The 19361-nt window shown below is 43.7% G+C and overlaps 2 long non-coding RNA genes across 6 annotated transcripts in view; one reads left to right on the forward strand and one right to left on the reverse strand.

Annotated features, from left to right (window-relative positions):
* Nucleotides 1-1407: 1407 nt before the first annotated feature.
* Nucleotides 1408-19361, reverse strand: part of Gm32652 — a 40971-nt gene continuing 23017 nt past the window's right edge. For 2 of the 5 annotated variants that reach the window (XR_865700.2, XR_865698.2), the window contains 3 exons: nucleotides 14757-14873; nucleotides 4373-4446; nucleotides 1408-2455 (listed from right to left, as the gene is read on the reverse strand). This is a non-coding gene — a long non-coding RNA (predicted gene, 32652). Of the gene's footprint in view, nucleotides 2456-4372; nucleotides 4447-4907; nucleotides 5947-14756; nucleotides 14874-19361 lie in introns of those variants that run through there. The other 3 variants (XR_003948117.1, XR_001779526.2, XR_003948116.1) reach the window with 3 other exon arrangements.
* On the forward strand, nucleotides 5843-14160 carry Gm20743 (predicted gene, 20743). Its single transcript, NR_040303.1, has 5 exons — nucleotides 5843-6197; nucleotides 7249-7365; nucleotides 8960-9061; nucleotides 12860-12988; nucleotides 13276-14160. It is a non-coding gene; the product is annotated as a predicted gene, 20743 (long non-coding RNA).

The following is a 19361-nucleotide window of genomic DNA, read 5'->3' on the forward strand; positions in this document are numbered from 1 at the left end:
ATTAGGTCAAGAAAACCACCCATAAGTTAGAAAACACAATTGGTGGATATATCCTTTTGACCAGGTATCGGTCCCTTTTGTCCACTTTCTGTTACTATAACAAAATATCTGAGGCAAAATAGTAGTTTAAAAAAAATAAAAGCTCATTTGGCTTGTGATTTTGGAGGCTAGGAAGTCCAAGCATCTTGTTAAGTGCCTACTTGCTATGACATCACAGGAGGCACTGCCTGGCAGGGCATAGCTCGGGTATCTTTGTATTTTCCTAAAGTTCCTAATGCGCGGCCAACACCGTCAATATGGTGGTATCAGCTTTAGAGGCGTGAATATGGTGAGCATAGATTTTTGCTATGCTACATGATGTATCTGTGGCAGTGACTGCTCCTGAAGCTAACACCCTCTCTATCAGAACAAGGACTGGAGAATCGTAAACCTGAAGTTTCTGGAATCAATAAGTTGTGAGCAATTCATTTGATCTCTAAACAGTCATGCTGATGTCACAGACTGTTGTGTGAGCATTCAAACCAGAAAGAAAAGTAAAAAGTTACTCCTCTATAGGGGCATAAAAAAATTTAGAGATGATAGGGTTGTGTGTAATAGCTAATAACCTTTAGAACTTTGTGGCCCAAGAAAGAAATGCTTCTCCAATTCTCTTTCTATTTGTAAGCAGGTGATACTGTGGGACTATGTTAGTTCAGCTAAAAATACATTTGGCCTTGTCCTTATGAAGTGCCATCCTACTGATTTCATGTTTTAATGGGAACAGTGGTTCTCCTTAAGTGACCCCCAAAACTAAGTGGTTGAATTTTCCCTACCTATTAAAACAACAGGCAGATTTAGTAATGGAGCCCAACACAGCGCCTTGGATAAGTGCCCCCAAAAGTCTATGCACTGAAGACTTTGAGTCTATTCCAGTGATGTGTAGAACCTTCCAGAGGTGGAACCTCGTTAGAGGACTTGGAGTCATAAGGGATTTGCCATTAGACGGGATTGTGAGATCCTGGCCTCTTCTTGTTTTTCCCATGAGGCTTTACACTAACATGCTCTGATCACATGTTCTGCCTTGCCAGTTGACTAAAACAACAAACCAAGTAACAATGGACTGAGGCCCCAAGGCCTTTCCTTTTTACAAGTTGATTATGTGGCATGCTTTAAAATAGGATGTACATGGGTGTTTTTCATGCTTGTCTGTACACCACACCTGTGCCTAGTGCTTGTGGAAGCCAGGGGGAAAAAAAGGCATTAGATGGCCCTGGAACTGGAGTTACCAACAGTATCAAGTGAGCTGCTTTATGGATGCTGGGAATCAAATCTTGATCCTCTGGAAGAGGAGCCAGTGCTCTTAACTGCTGAGCCATCTGTCCAACCCCATTCCTTAATAATTAATAGACACACGAACCAACATGTGTTTGTACCACAGTTTATTCAACCAAGCTGACAGATATTTGTGCCTCTTCTCTTACACTATTATGTAACTACAATCAAAATATTGAATGTAGCTCATTGGTAGCCTGCTGAAAGTACCTGTACTAAGGCAAAACACAATTCAGAGTCAGTTTGCCAGTCCATCCTTGGAAACGGTTTCTGAGAGGCACACTTGCTGAGGCAATGGGTATTTGTGTGCGTAATATTGCCAGCAATTGATAAGTCCACCCCATGCGGCTATTTTGCATTGTCACAATCCTCGTGTCACAGAGTCTTCTCTCACCAACCACGGTGCCATCTTGCCTCTGACAGATAAGAAGCGATATTCCACTGTAAGTATGGTATCTATCTCTTGTTTGGAATGAGGATGAATATTTTTTTCATATGTTTAAAAGTAATTTAAACAAACTTCAACTCAAAGATAAACAGATAAATAAGAGCAATAACCGAAAGTGCTAACTCACAGGGCAGGGGTGTCAGAAGAACATTAGGTCTCTCATCAATAGTCAGAGAAGCAAGGAGAGTGAAAACTGATAAACTTCAAATGCTGAAGGTCAAAGGCCAACCAAGCTTGCTGCTTCCAGCCAAGCTGTGCTGTGAAGAAATGGGGCCATTCAAGGCACACAGCGCTTCAGAAGCAATACAGCACTCGGAGGAAGAGGAAAGACAGGCTCAACCCCAAAAGCACAGTACAGAGTCAGCGTCCAGTCTGAACCGGAGTGAGCAAAACCAATCCATGAAAGAACCCTCACGTCCCATAGAGTCAGCCAACCAACAGTTGGTCTGTACAAGGAAGGAATAAAAAACAGCTCAATCAACCAGATACATGACTAACAAAATTTTAACAGAGTGAAATAGGGTTTTTGCAAAACAAAATAGAGAAATTTCAGAGTCCATGGTAGAGGGATTAGTGCTATTTGGGAAGCGAGAGGGTCTGGGACAACAGACGTATGAGAGCCATTGCTCACAGCCTCAGGAAGTCCTCAGTGGATCTTCAGGAGCAGAGGAGAGACCAGCATGACAGGCAGCGACGCTGGCAGAGGAGAAGGGGGTGGTCAGTTTGGTGACTCTGGACCCTCCCTGGATCATATTCCCAGAGCTCAAAGCATGTGTCATAGGACTACACTGAAGACTGGCCTGCGAAAGTCAGTTTAGACGGGAGGGAAGAAACTGAGTCAGAAGCGTCGAGTAAATCAAAGAGTGATATGAGTCACAGCCCGCTGAGGAACGGACACGGGTTCTAAACATGTGCCCGCCATTGAGAAGGACTGTCCAGGAGCGCGAGCGGCATTTTCAGCCAGAGCCAGAGAAAGGTTCTGGCAGAGAGCAGGAGGGACAGCATCCTCCCATGAGCTGCAAAAGATTGCCCAGGGCTGCGGCTAGCATCAGCAGCTCAGCAAAAGAATAAACCAGTACCCACTCAGAGAGAGAGCATGCTCAGACTCCGCCCTCCACCCACACCGTTTACTTATCGTCCATCCTCCCTATTTGATACTCAGTAAGCTTAGTAGTCCAGCCTGGCCCTGCTCTGTTCTCATTCTATCCCCCACCCCCACCCCCCACGTTTTGCTTCTAATCTTTTAATTTCCCTTTTGATACGCTTTCCCAAAGAAAACAGTCTGGTCTGGCTGCTGTGGTCTGCCGGCCTTGCTCTTCTGAGAACCCGGCTTGTTTTAGGGCCTCTGACAGCATTCTTTACCTGGCTCTCTTCATTCTAACGTTGGCCACAGCTGCCTCATCTCCTGCCCTTCGGCCCTTGTGCACACACTTCTATCTTTCTCCTCATCTGACTTTTTTCCTGTCATCTGAATGCTAACCAGTAGTCCTCCTTTTTGCTTTTCCGCTCACACCACCCATAACTAAGGTCTTAGTGTGCACAGTTCAGTCAGTGCTCCCCTACATTTTAAATCTATCCGCATCGGAGGAACCTTTGCATTGGTGGTGACTAAATCTCCAGAAAGGGCCGACATGGGGATCGTGATTGTCCCTGCAGACAGTGTTCTGCTTTTAAGGTAGAGATGGAGACTGAGGCTGGCGCCTGGGAGTGTGGCTGAAGGTCCAGCTACAACTCCATAACCTCTCCATAGCCCTTCCCTTGAAGATTGCAAACATATACGATGAAAGAATAATGGTAATTAGAAAACAATCTAATCAATATCCAGATGACTAAATTCCAATACACACTATGCACACACACACACCATACACACACCATACCACACACCCAACACAGACACACATACATACACGTATCACACACACCACACCACATACCATACACCACACATACAACACACATATACACATACTATATACATACCACACACCACACACACACTACACACACCACACAAACAGACAGACACACCACACACACACTACACACACCACACAAACAGACAGCACTCTCATGCACACATCACACACATACACACACACACACATGCATACACATAGGCATACATACACACCACACACAGGCCATTCATACCATACACACACCACAGAGACACACACCACATGCATCATACACATACCTCAAACACCACACACACATACCACATAAACACACACCACACACACACACATAGCACACAAACACATACCACACTCACACACATATACCAGACAAACACAGCACACACTCATACACACCACACACACATGTACCATACAAACATACCACACACACATACACATGCACACAAATATTCATTCACCCATACACAAAAAAAATTTTAAATTAAAAAATGTGTTCAAAGAAATCAGAGGATGCTTTTAAACTCCTAAACAGATTCAAAAGGATTATGAACAAAGGGCTGAATGAAATAAATTCAATATAAAATTTGAAAATGAGATTCAGTAAAGAGAGCTAGCTGGCCAGATGACTCAGTAGGGAAGGGCACCTGCTGCCAAGCAGGATGACCTGGTTTCAACCTCTGAAACTCACACAGTGGAGGAAAGGACTGACTCCTGCACTGTCTTCTGATTCCTCCTCTCCAGCCATGACACCCACTGCATCTCCTGACAAGCACAGAATAGAAAACAAAAGCCAAGTCGGTCTGAAATCCTGGGAATGAAAAGTTCATAACGAAAGCCCCATGGAAACCTTCAGCAACAGAACGGATTTAGGAGATGACAGAATGTCAGACACTGTATCTTGTTAGTTCCCGTGTGTGTGTGTGTGTGTGTGTGTGTGTGTGTGTGTGTGTATCTCTGTGTATGTATGTGTGGGTGTGCATGTGTGTATTTATGTAGATGTGCACATATGTGTGCAGGTATGCATACCCACACAATTACGTAGGTGCTGGGGATTTGAACTTGAGTCCTTGTGCCTGGACAGCAGGCACTTTACCCACTGAGCCCTCTCTTGAGTCCCTTCTGCAGCTATTTTATTCATATATTAACAGTAAGAAAAATTAATTGACAGTAATGGTGTTGAACACACTATAAATTTATTTCTACAACATATAAAACCCACTTACCAGGAGAATTGGTTGCACAGCTACTTAAAACACTCAGGTAGAAACTGATGCTAATGAAGCCCCTGCCAACATCAAGATGGTCTTTGAGGCTTTGCTGGGGGCCTCCATCCAGAGAGTGGAATGTTAAAGAGAGCATGAAGAACATATGGGAGTCCCTTTGGGTGGGGGAGGCTTTCCAATGGCAGACCACACCTCATTAGATACACCGCTGCATCCAGGAGCAGGGGGACTGAGAAATGGAGCCTAGTAGCCAGGACTGCTTCCTTTCCGTGTCTGCTCTGGGGTCCAAATGGCTTGTAGGTAGCTAATTGTCTCTGCTACCAACATCTGCATCCACGGGAGTGACACTCGAGACAGTTAAGAGGCAGAGATGAGGATTCAGAATAAAAAAATTAGTTCCACATGGAAAAATACTATTTCCCAAAGACTAATACTGTAACCTAACTCCTGGAATCTACGAATATTACAAAGGGCAAAGAAGACAGAAAGGTTGGAAGGAAGTGGGCTTGTATCTGTGTGTACAGCCTTTCTCTGCTTCTTCCTTTTAAGGCTACACACGGTTGTATTTTGGGGTTGCCTCAGGTAACCTGGTGTCACTACCTACCTCAAGCTCCCTCTTCCCTTCCCCCATCTCTTTTTTTCCCTCCCTTTTCCTTCCCCCTTAGTCCCACCCTGATAAAAAACTATAAACACAAAATTAAAAAAAAATGTGTCTTCTCTTTGCAGTGTCCTTTCTGTGTTTAGAATGATGGAGTTTGTATTAGATTCTAATGGGTTGACAGTGGGTGTGAAGACAGGAGGGGCTTTAAGATGGGTATATTAGAAACTTCATTCTAGTGTTCTTAGCCCACCAGTGTAAATACATGTTTGATAGCTTCCAGGACCCAAATTTCATGGGAGAAGAGCAGGGTTTCCAGGGCACTGAACTGGCATCCGCATCTCTAGCCAGGAGCATGAGTCAGCTCAAAGCAGTGGGCATTGCAGCCAAGAATGCAGAACAAACAAGCTCCTTGGGTCTTGTCTTTTTCTCTGCTTCAGATTTGCAGGTATAGTATAGCAGTATATTTTTTTTCAACTGAAAAAGACTGGAATTTGGCAGGCAAAATCTATAGAGATTGATGGCCCTTTTAAGCCGGGAACCTAATTAATTGGCGAAGATGATGAATGCGACTGAGAGTTCTGCTCTGCTGCACCCGGGCTCTCCATGCACGCCCAGATCAGGTCATCTTCATCAAGGCATCAACTCATCTGCCAGTGAGAAGATTGCCCCTGCACTGCTGATTCACAAGGGTAAGAGGATGCATTCCGTTAGCCAGCTCCGAATCAGAGGAACCTCTGGGAATTAGGACCTTCCTATCCCCAGGGGAGTCTGAGGAAATAAGAAATCGTTAGGCTGGCTCCTAGTAACATGGTGCATAAAAAGGAGGGAACTGAATTTCCCAGCTCCCAGTTTGCCTTGTCTCTCTCCATGCAGGTCTCAGTTCCATGCACAGGATCTAGTTACACCATGTGACTCTCAAAAGACCAAAGAGCATTTTGTTTGTCGTCAAGGGGTCTGGTTCAAGTCCAACTCTATTAAAACAGATTTGGAGACTTATGTAACACTTGTGCTTCAGTTTTCTTGCCTGTAGAAATGGGAGCCACTAAGCTCTCCCCCACTCTGCCGTCTAGGATCCTGAGTCTAGGCAATTCACCGTATCGGAAGTAGGGTATCTGGACACAGGGAAACATCTACATGCCCAACTGTATCCTTCAGGCCTGATAAGCAGAAGGGGGATGGGGTCTGGTTATCCCCATATACGTGACTGGAGCACACTGACACAGAGTATCTCTGCCCTGCAGGCATCTCTAAGCTATGTTATCAACTTCATAGATGCACATCTACCTATTGCTCCTCAGCAGAGCCAGTGCTGTGACCATCCCCAGCGGGTGACTGCACACGTATGGATCTGTTCTGGTGGAAGAGTGATCACTATTAAATGAAAGCTTTAATTTCCATATCATGAAACATCACTATAGTGACTGCTTATCTTGGTGTCTGTTTGACTGGATCTTGGGTCACGTAGGAGTACTGCTCAGCGTGGGACTATGAAGCATTTCCTAGAAGCATTGACAGAGGGGGAAAGGTATGCCCAAGAACAGGCAGCATCCTCTGTAGCAGCACATATAGAAAGAAGTTGAAGAAAACCAGTGTAGCTTTTTGCCTTTTCTCCTTTACTTCTTGCTAGTGTGTGCATCCACCCTGCTAGTACCATACTATTGTCATTCTTTGCTAACATCAGAACCCAGGTTCTTCAGCCTTCTGGGATGAACTTATCAAATGGCTCTTCAAATCCTCTAGACCTTCAGCTCCAGATTTGAACTGTGGAGACATCCAACGTTATGGGCTGAGCAGCTATCGGTTTCTCAACCCCTCCAGCATCTAGACAAACACCGTTGGATAACCCAGGTCATCTAGGTGAGTCGATCTAATCAACCCTCTTTGTAGTATACATTCATTCTGTAGGGTCTGTTCCTCAATAGCAGTGGTTCTCAACCTATGGGTTGCAAAACCACTATCTCCAAAAGTATTTGCATTATGATTCATAAGAGTAGCACAATCATAGTTATGAAATGGCAATAAAATTTTTGTGGTTGGGGGTCACCACAACATGAGGAGCCATATTAAAGGGTCGTAGCATTAGGAAGGTTGAGAATCACTGTTCTAGAGAACTTCACCTCACAGAACCATTAAGACAGCCTTGCTTTCTTTTTGGTTAGTTTGTGGCACCAGAGATTGATAGTCGGGCCTCATGCATAGCAGATGAGTGCTCTACCACAAAGCGGCATTCCTAGGCCACTATTTACCTTATTTTTGAGACAAGCTCTGACCAGATTGCCTAGGCTTCCTGTGCCTGCCATCTTCCCACCTCAGTCCACTGTCTCTGGGATTATAAGTTGTGTCACTGGGCCTGGCTAGGCCTTGGTATTCATGACTTTTGCTGCTATGACTGAATGCATGACAAGAAGCAGCTTAAGAAAGCAAGGGCTTATTTTCCGCTTACAATTCAGGAGAATACGGTCCATCCTGGCAGAGAGCATGGCAGCAGGAATGTGAGTAATTAGGCCATATTGTGTATGGAGTTAGGAAGTGGACAGAAAGTGAGTCCAGGCTATAAAATCCTCAAGGACTCTTTCCAATGACCCATCTCTTCTAATGAGTCTTGGCCTCCTAAAGTTCCCACAGCTTTCCAAAGCAGTACCTCCAATTGGGGATGAAACGTTTGAGCACATGTCCCTATGAGGCACACTTACATTTAATCCACAGCAGCCTTACTTCTAGACAAGATTAAAAATTATCTTCCCAGCCAGGCGTGGTGGCGTACGCCTTTAATCCCAGCACTTGGGAGGCAGGCAGATCTCTGTGTTCGAGGCCAGCCTGGTCTACAGAGTGAGTTCCAGGACAGTCAAGGCTATACAGAGAAACCCTGTCTCGAAAAACAAAAAAAATTAAAAAAATATTATCTTCCCCTAGATAGTATAGGGGAAATGTAGCTTGATATAGAAAAAATAGATAATTTAACAGCCTATGTCATACTATAGAAATCTAACAAAAGTATATGCTCAAATTACAAAGCCTCCTGTTTACCAAGTCCGCAAATGGACCAGTTTCCTGGTAGGCAGCCTTATGTGTCAGTAGAATAAAATCTGTTTCCAGTTTGAACTTTGCTTTTCTGTGTACTTGTGGAGACAAGGGGAAACTTATGTTTTCTCATATTAAGCTCCTTTCTTTATGGTATGAGGATAATGACTGCAAAAAAATTTTGTCAGGGTTTGAAGAAGCTAAATAAACCTTCTGTTGAGCCAGGAATATCTGCTCCCAAGAACCAATTTTGTCAAAGAGGGAGGAAAGGCTGGGGGATGAATAAAAATGGAGAGAAACCATAAATGACTGTTGCAACTAGCTTGACTAGAAAGGAAAGCAAAGAAGAGAGATGGCGGGGTGAGTGGAAACAGACCTCTTTTTTTTCCCTATTGGGGGGGTGACATGTCATTTGTTTTTGTGATGCTAGGAGTTGGAACTCAGACCCTTCCACATACTAGACAAACGCTCTACCGCTGAGCCACACCCCCAGCAATCTTCCTTTCTTGTTTCTTTCTTTCTGGACTTACTGGTAAGTTGTGATTTGATTAAAGATGACAGATCAAGGTCCCCAAAGAGGCATAAGAAATGGAACCCAGAGCAGGGCAGTGGTGGCACACGCCTTTAATCCCAGCACTTGGGAGGCAGAGGCAGGTGGATTTCTGATTTCGAGGCCTGCCTGGTCTACAGAGTGAGTTCCAGGACAGCCAGGGCTACACAGAGAAACCCTGTCTCAGAAAAAAAGAAAAGAAGAGAAGAGAAGAGAGGAGAGGAGAGGAGAGGAGAGGAGAGGAGAGGAGAGGAGAGGAGAGGAGAGGAGAGGAGAGGAGAGGAGAGGAGAGGAGAGGAGAGGAGAGGAGAGGAGAGGAAAGGAAAGGAAAGGAAAGGAAAGGAAAGGAAAGGAAAGGAAAGGAAAGGAAAGGAAAGGAAAGGAAAGGAAAGGAAAGGAAAGGAAAGGAAAGGAAAGGAAAGGAAAGGAAAGGAAAGGTGCCCAGTAAGTATGGCACCCAGTAAGTTTAGTGGGAAACCTGAATAGAGTGAGCACTACTGTGGGCTTGAGGAGAGGGACTCCAATGCCGAAGGAGGGCAGCTAAGGCCTGTAGCTCAGGCAGTGACTGTGTCCTCAGAAGTGCCTTTTCCTGAGGACCGTGGTGCACTCTGAAGTTAGGACTGAAGCAACGTGGGGAAAGAAAGGGCTGGGTGTTCAAACAGAGTTATAAATATTCAAAATTTAGTGATGGTGTTAGATTATATTACCTGTCCCTTGGAGTTCATCTAAGACACATAAAAGAACTGTTGACGAAGACCAAGGGCTCCGTGGGAGGTGAAAACTGTGAACTTGTAGGCTACCATCATCGGCAGTTAAATACTTCTTTCCACAACGTCTCAGAGGAAAAGCTGAGGGATACAATGCATGCTCCACACAGATGCTTAGGGAATGGAGTGCAGCACAGTCGGACTCGGATAGCAGGAGCACTAATAACACAGGCTGCTGACTCTGTGGCAGCGCGATCTGCTTGGCTCAAGCTTCAGAACATGCAGAAGTAGGTATTCCTCAGACGAAGGTAGTAGTGTATGCTAACAAGTCTCATTGTGTTCGTCGTTACTATGGCTTGAGTGTGGCTTGCCCCCACCAAGGGGGCTCAAATGTTGAAGGCTTGATCCCCAGCTAGTAGATCCGATCACTGAGAGGGAATTGAATTGTGAGGACACTACATTCATCAACTGGCTAATCCATCAAGGAGCACATACTGAATGAACTACTTCCAAGGGTATATGCCTGGCTTCTTCCTATGAGTGCCCTCTTCACAGCCTGGCTACCTCATGTGAGCAGCCTTCCCAGCCACTTGTTACGTTTGCCATCATTGGCTGCCTCCCCACAGGCTCATAGACATAGAGCTAGTGAACCATGGACTGAAAACTCCAGCACTGTGAGTCAGAACAGATCTTTCCTATTTCAAGTTGTCAATGAAATGCTTGACTCAACAACTGTTATTACCAATTTACCAGCTAAAAGTAAATTAGAATTTAAATATGCAATTTATTTTACAAGCTTATTAAAAAGAGTTTGAAGTGGCATTTCAAATGACCCACATCAACAACTGATCTCTCTGCCTTTCCTGCCTCAGTCAATGACGTCAGTATTTAGCCAGTTGTTCAAGCAGAATGTACCGACCCTTGGGCTCACTCTCCCTTCCTCCTCCAACCTCCAACCCATCAACCAGTCTCACTACTTGGACAAAGGAAATATTTTTCTGAATCTAATCACTTTGTACGTGGGTCAGCTCCTGCTCCAGTCCAAATGTTTTTCATCTCTCGCCCTTACCATTTGCATACTCTCTTAAAAGTGGATTCCCTAACCCTATTCTTTGTTGTCCAAAGGGACATTTTTTTTCACTGCAGCCCCTTTGAAACAACAATCAAATTCTGTTGCTTATTATCCTAAAAACATGACATACCATAAAAATCAGAACAGGCCCAGCTCCTGGCTTTCCAGTGACCTGTGACCTTGTCTCATCTGTCACCTCCCACTTTATTTCGTACCGAGATCTCTTCACTAGCCACTCTGCTCATGGTGACCACTTTGCAATCCTTTGAATTCTTAAGTTTTCCATCTCTTCAATTCCTGGCTATTATGGTTCTTTCTTGAAATTACCCTATCATGGTAGATGTGCCCTTGTTTCTACCACTGCTACCGAGGAGTCAGTTCTGATCTAGCCAACAGAAACACTCCTTTATATCACCATTCGTCCCAACTCTCTGTATCCCTTTAGCTTAGGTAATGTTCCTAGCACAATGTCCAAAACCATTTCACTTACTGCTTTACGTTGGAAAGACTTCTCTCTGTCTATAAATATTAGAAGGGGAAAGACTTGGTCCCATTTGTTGATGTGTCTATAATGACTCTAACAGTTCTGGTGGGTACTCCAAACAATATTTATCAATGAACCATGGAATGGTGGTGTCTTAGTTAGGGTTTTACTGCTGTGAACAGACACCATGACCAAGGCAAGTCTTATAAAAAACAACATTTAACTGGGGCTGGCTTACAGGTTCAGAGGTTCAGTCCATTATCATCAAGGTGGGAGCATGGCAGTATCCAGGCAGGCATGACCCAGGAGGAGCTGAGAGTTCTATGTCTTCATCCAAAGGCTGCTAGTGGAAGACTGACTTCCAGGCAACTAGGGTGAGGATCTTATGCCCACACCCACAGTGACACACCCATTCCAACCAGGTCACACCTATTCCAACAAGGCCACACCTCCAGATGGTGCCACTCCCTGGTCCAAGGATATACAAACCATCACAGGTGGGATGGATAAAAATGATCAAGGGTAATGATTTGAGGATAAGACCCAATTCCAAAGGCCTCTCTATCCTCTTATAATTCTTCTGTACTTGGTTGTCAATAAATCCTTGAAAGCCTTCTTGAATATATGTGAGGCAACATTGAACACTGTAAAGTTTTAATCAAGAAAAATGACTCTTGCTAATAACGTAAATGCTTGTTCCCTTTCTCTGCAGCAGCATTAGCATCATAATTCAGCAAAGAGCTGCTTCTGACTTGGAGAAGGTCTACACTGGATGAGGTCGAAAGGCTGGGCTTTTTTTCCTGATCATGAGGATTGCTCAGAGTCAAAAGTACAACCAGGTCAGAGGGACCTAGAGTTAGAGTAGCTTTAAGCCCTGACTGGTTACTTCCTATATATAGTGACCTTGGACAAAACACTGAAGCTCTCTTAGACTGCAGTTTATCATTCATAGACTCTGGTAAAGAGAACATGACTGTACAGTTTGAATAAAAAATTAATAGTTTTCTATGTGCAAAAGATTCATCTCTAAAGATATAGATTTTGCAAGTGATTTTTTTCCCACTTTACCCAGGACGATCTGACTTCTAACCTTTAAATTTAACATTTACAGACTTATACTTAGGTACCTATGGAAATACACCAGAGATATACTTTCAAACCCAGACCCTATTCAAGCACAAACTCTGCCTAAATTTGAGAAGCAGGAAAAGGCTCACCCAAGCATTCACATTACTTGGAAAGTTAACACTTTTTTTGGAACCAGATCTGATGTCCCCAATGTTCTCCGAGGATTCTTTTAATTCAACTGGAGGCTGCCGCCGAGTAATACAATTAGCTTCTCGTTGACAGAGCTCTTTTTCTTTGATCTCCTGTGTTCATTCTTCCAAAAGCAACTCAATTGCTTCTCCTGATGAATTTCTCACTGTATATATACTTAATAGAATTGAAAACCAGCAGGTCGCCATATAAGGAGACATCAGATGAGCTATTAAAATAACATTCTTTTTCTAAGACAGGATTTGGTCTACCTAAACCAACCTTATCTGAGTGCAAAATAGGAAGGAAGAAGTGAACAAACACGGAACTGTCCTCAAAGGCCATGCGTAGAACATTGCCACTACTGATGGCTAGTGTCCTGAATCCAGGTAGAATATTTACTTAGTTTTACCTAGAGGAGCTCTAAAGCTACATAGTCCTTCAGAGTTGTTCCAGTGTGGGGCTGGATGGAAACCTTTCTTCTCCCGCATGTACTGGCCACTACCTGAAAACAATTAGTCAATGGGCAAGGTAGAAGACAAATCCTAGAGGCAGACTCCGCTGAGAAAGGTGGATTCTATGCATCTCTAGATGCTAGTGAGGAAAGAAAGGGGGAATGTGTGCTCACTGGGATGAAGCACTTCAGCATCTTTACCTTCCATATTCTCTCCCACAGGAACTACTCAGGCTGTTTCTTACAAAAGTATCTTCATCTCTCCCTCACCGTGGACACCAAGAGTCCTAGATGACGGATTCATTGCCAGAGATGCCACATTGGAGGCATCTTACAAACGAAAAGCAGTTGCACTTTAGCTTTTCTACGTCTGTGTTCAAATCCAAAGATATCCTCATAGGTTCACGTTTGGAAGTTAATTGTACCACTGAGCAGCAGGCTCCAGTTAAATTAAGAAAATTCTTGGAGGACCGTTGGACTATCAGATCATGTTTCCCAGCAGGTGGCGCTGTTCTGAGACGCTGTGTCGCTTTAGCAGGTGGGGGTCCAGGCTGGCGGAAGTAGGAAAGCAGAACTGGGACTTGGAAAGGGTTGTTCCTAGACCTACTTCCTCTTTCACACCTGGCTTCTTGGTCAGCCAAGATGTAAACAGCCTCCACCACACACTCCAGCTGCCCTGAACTGGGTAGTCATGAATTCTTCAGGTTGGAGTGAACTCTAAAAGTACAAACTGATACACATCTTTAATACTGTGGACTGTTTCTGTCCGGCATGGTGGTCATCGAACACTAACGTATCTAGGTATGGCTACATTGCTGTCAATTACAGGAAATTAGCCAAGCTCTGTCTCTCTGTCAGAGGCCTATATGTTGTGTTAGTTGACAACAGGAAAGCACAGGAACATCCAGACCGTCAACAAGCTGCCATTCCTTGATCCCAGGCTGCATCAATCTCTTTTACATCTTTGCTGTCAAATTTCAGAGATGTAAAACTGTGGGAGTTTCTTCATAGAGCTGAGATTTATTTCATTTTCTTCATTTTTAAGATGGTCACAAGTTACCAATTTTAAAGGAACCAATGAAAGAATATGAAAATAAAACCTAATGCATAAAAAATACTGAGCCAGGTAGTGGTGGCGTGTGCCTTTAATCCCACATAACACTTGGGAGGCAGAGGCAGGCAGATTTCTGAGTTTGAGGCCAGCCTGGTCTACAGAGTGAGTTCCAGGGCAGCCATAGCTATACAGAGAAACCCTGTCTTGAAAAACCAAAAAATAAAAAATAAAAAGGAGGAGGAGGAGGAGAAAAAGGAGAAGAAGGAGGAGGAGGAGGAGGAGGACGAGGAGGAGGAAATACTGTTAGCATAAGGTGTTGAGGGCCTACAGTGTGACAATAATACCTTAATTCTACATGTACACAACCAAATGAAAACAGTAGTAAAGGTAATGGTGAACAGCATACACAGTAACTCTAGAGGACCTCAGTGTCAGAAACTAACTCCCCCTCATTCATAAGAGCAAACTGTCTCTTAAAATAAAGAAACAACAACTAATAAAGAGGATTGTTCCAGAGTCCAGTTGCTGGTGATGACTAAACACTGATCAAGTATTAAGTGTCTATCATCTAACTTAGACTATTTTCTCACCGTCTATGATCTCTAAAATCTAATCATTAAAGATTGTCGAGTTTAGATGAGTGACTCACAGGTACCATCAAGTCAGAGGTACTCCAGTGTTCACCGAGTCACACTGTGCTGGAAACGGCTCCAGGCATAGAAGAAGATATTTTCAAAATAGAGCAGCCAGGACATTATAGCAGCATCTATAACCAAGAGAGGAAACAAAGTGTGAAGTATCTCTAGATTCTTCAAAGATTCCTTTACAAATTCATTCACAAAAGGCTACAAAACAATCCATTATTTCTTCCCTTTGTCTGGCATTTTTCCTATGTTCACATGACTTCTCTGTATGCATTTCTAATATTTTTCTCCTTCCCATGTACCAAGCTTATATTAACATCTTATACTAATTTGTTATCACAAATTCAGAAACAGAGTATAGTTTCATTTAAAAGTCAGATATCTATTTGAAAGTAGAGTGAAGGAAACATGTTATCAACCACTTGTTGACTACCACCTGTTCTAAATGGATAAATGAGTAGCTTATCTTGATGCTCACCCTTATTAATAATTATCACATTTTATAACAGCAATCATTAATCTCTAGTGATTTTTTCTCTTGGAGTATATTTATGTCTTCTTTGAGTTGTTGGGGCATGTTTACAATTATTCTTTTGAGTGTTTTGTCTAGATGTTTTCTAAGTCATTCTAGGGGCATTGCTGAGGGATTGGTAACTTCAGAGGAGTTGTGTCCTGGCTTTTCATGTTGTTCTTTCTGCTCTGGTACTTGGACATCTGGAGTTTGCTAATTGGTTGAGCCTTTGGGGGTGTTTTGTTTTGTTTTGTTCTCCCCTTTGTGTTCAAGTTGTCTTTCTTCTTTCTGTGGATATGTTTGCAATGTTCAGGAGAAGTTTAAGTAATAGTAGGGTCAGGGTATTATTTTCTTCGGTGGGGCTAACATTCAGGGACACAGGCCTGAATGAAAGAGTTAGTCTTCCCATGAGAGTCAGCTACTGTCTGCAATAACAGTGGTCCAGAGTCAACACACCCCTGCCAGGGCCCTGCTTCTATTACTACTCATTATCCCATGCCTGGATGCCCTATACTAGGTCAGTTCATCATGCTCTCTGCTCCCACTGCCTGTGCCTCAGGTTGTGTGTCCTTTTATCCTTAGTTCCCTACCCTGGATCAAATCTAGCCAATGTCCCACCTCTGATATGTATTGTACATCTCTGTAATGGTAATCATTAAACTGATTAAGATTGTTTACAAAAGAGCCACTCTTGGAATCATGCTGTGTCCAAGTTGACCTTGACAGAAAAGTTTTCCAATAACAAAAATGAAGACTCTAAGAAGGTAGGTATCTTGACTTAAGACCATTGGCCTGGAAACCAGATCTGCACAACCCGGTATAGCATTTGCTTCTGTATATTCTTTGTGTGATGTTTGTTCACATATATCTTTGTGAGCATTTATTGAGTGCCACACATTTGGCTACAAGGGACAACATGGTAAATAAAACAGTGGGGGGGGGGCTGGGGCCTGGCTTAGGTTTTTGAAGCTTCAAAACCCAACCCCAGTGACACACCTCCTCCAAGGCCACACCTACTAATCCTTCCCCAGTAGTTCCACTAACTGGGGACCAAGCCTTCGAACATATGAACCTATTAAGGCCATTCTCATTCAAACCACCACATCAAGTGCCCGCATCAGTTTCAGGTTATGTGCTGAGCGCCTGCTTTGTACCTAGCAGTTCTAGGTGCAGAGACAACTGCTGTATACAAAGGCACACAGGCCTTTCTTTGGTTACAGAGATTCCCTCTAATTCCAGCTACCAAGCACTGCACAGACATCAGCTAGTTCATCCAGTGAAGCTGTCTAAGAAGGGCTATCACATCACATTGGCTCCTTCCAGGAAGGATCTGAAATGTGGGTGATTAAGGCCTGCACATGTGTGTGGCTCCCAGGATCATCCTGTGAGGTAAATGCAAGTAAAAGGCAAGAGGGGCCAGTGCAGAACTCTGGACCTGTCCCAGCAGCAGAAGTGGGAGATCTCGGGGTTCCACAGGGCCAGAACAAACAGCTTCCAGGTCAGTCTTGTAAATGATGGCTTTAAAGTTTTACATGGCCTTTTATTATAAAACTACCATCTCCACCCAGTTCAATTATTTTGTTGGCTAGGCATTAATCTATGGTTGGGACAGGGATCGGCTGTGTTCTCTGGTAACAGAATCCTCCATCGCCAGGCTCCACGAGGCACATGATTGTGATAGATCTGTTAGGGTTGTTCCAACAGAGAGGCCATGCCTTTGACTGCTTTATTGATTTTCCTTCCATCCTCCTCTCTTCTCACCTCCATGAGTCTTTAATTAAGGAAATTGCTTTGCTTTGGTCCATGCTCCCCTCCCATGGAGTTGGACCATCTAAAGGCCTCCCAGGAATGGGATGAAGAGACCATCCTAGCATTGAAAGAATGTGCTTCAGGACATGACCCCCCCCCCATACATTATAGCAACAGCACTGAATGTCAGACATGCATGCATTTTAAGCCCATGATCTGAGACACAGCCTGTCTGGACAAGAAGGGATGGTGACCTTTGCCCTTCCTTCCTACCCTTTTGCTTCCCAATCTTGCCCAGTTAAAGTCAGCTCAGCTGGTAATGGTCTTCTTGATGTTTTTCTAGACCTTTAGCCTCGAGGAGAGGTTAATTGTGATGGTCAGCTTGATGTGTTCATTTGCTTGAGTTAAAGGATACCCAGACAGAGTTGGCAAAGCAGCATTTCTAAGTGTGCCTGTTTTGAGTGCAACGCTGAAAGACATTAGTATTTGAATCAGTAAAGTAATGATCACCCTTGCACTGGGTGGTGGATGTCACCATCTAATGCACTGGTGAACAAATAGAATCCAAAGACAGGAGTGTGACTCATCTTTGTATCACCCTCAGAGTCTCATTCCCATGCCCCACACCTCTTTTCTCTCCTTTCTCCTCCAGTACACACATCTCCTTGAGAATATACCCTGTCCTACCTTTAGTCTTCCTGGTGCTGGTACCTTCAGACTCAGGGACTGGCAGCAGAGGTCCCCTGGTTCGCAGACCATCAGGCTGAGGTTGACTCGTGCCTGCTTTTCTGGTTTTCTAGCTTACAGATGACAGATCATGGGGTGTCACAACCTTTACAATTCTATAAACCCGTTTCACTCACATACAAAATGTTTCTCTATCCATCTACCCATCATCATTATCTATACACCTATCCTTGGTATGCATCTGGAAGAGGTTGCTGCATACATGTGACTAGCCCACTGTATGCAGAATGCACTGTTGTGTGTGATAGCTTCAACCACGGATCCCTACATACCAGCCCCACTGACCAACTTTGCTCCTGTGTGGCTGTCTGAACATTAGCCATCTTGTATAAGGATGGACTCTACCAATCTGACCTCCACCTTTATGTAACATCCTTCCATTGGGCACACACATTTAACCTCCATGGTCTATCTTGCTTGGGTTCCCCAGTCTTGTCTCTTTTGCCCCAGTGAGTGCTGGGCACCATGTTTTCTGGACTGAAAAATTTCAAGGCCTCATCTTCATACCCTTCTTTAGCAGACTGTCTTACACACTTTTTACCTAGTTCTGCTCCCCTTATTTCAGCAGTAACAGTTCAGAGAGTCTGATAGATAATCAGACACCAGAAATGACATGCCCACGTTCTTTTCTTGCTGAAGTTCCTAGTATTTACAATGCTCGGGCATCTCTTTTGGTGAGTGTATCTAGGACTCACAACTTAATAACTGCTGAGTAATTGCTCTTCCCTTAAGTGGGAAAGGCAGAGCCTGTTTATTCTACAACCCAGGTGACTCTTTCAACTCTTAGTCCCCTAAGCCTCTTACCAAGATGGAGGATATGGTGATAGAAGACCTAGTATCTTCCTAACATGACCCTAAAAGTAAAAACGTTGGACATTTTGTGACTGGAGAATTGTCTCAGCAGTTAAGAGTGTGTACTGATCTTCTGCCCTTGCAGAGGGTCTGAGTTTAGGTCTCAAGCCCACCATGGTTGGATTACAGAGGCTGGGAACAGAAGCCCTAAGGTTTCAACTTATCTGAAGGCCTCCACTGGCACCTGTGCCCACGTGAAAGCACAAGGACTCTGTTCAAAACAATTGGAAGAACAAGAAGGCTTCCGCTCACTGCCTGTGCAGTTGAAGCACATCTCCTTGTTCCCCTTCAAATACCGGTAGAAAAACAACAGGCTGTAAAAGTGTGTATCCCATCTAAGAAGAGGTATGGTGTCTGCATTACTAGTTTTTGAAGTATGTGTTTGAGAATATTACAATTTAACAAGACAATTATGAAAAACAAATTATATTATTCATATCCTAGCAACCTAAGAGGTTCCCAAATACCAGTTGCTAAGCCATAGGGCATGGTGGGCGATTATAACTACCATAATAGTTGTTAGACTTGCTGTTATGTAGACTGTATATAGGTATTTGACCATGTTAGCTTCAGACAATATGGCAGATGATCCCTAGATGAAGATCAATGAGATATCATTATAATTTGGTCAAATGTCACAAAGATAGAACACGATTTCTTTTCATCAAAAGCTAGAGAGATGACTCTTTTCCTCATTTCTTTTCTGTTTCTTTCCTTTCCTCTTTTCTTTTTTATTCTCCTCTAAAAATAA

This window comes from Mus musculus, chromosome 1, assembly GCF_000001635.26.
Source record: "Mus musculus strain C57BL/6J chromosome 1, GRCm38.p6 C57BL/6J".
NCBI lineage: Eukaryota > Metazoa > Chordata > Mammalia > Rodentia > Muridae > Mus > Mus musculus.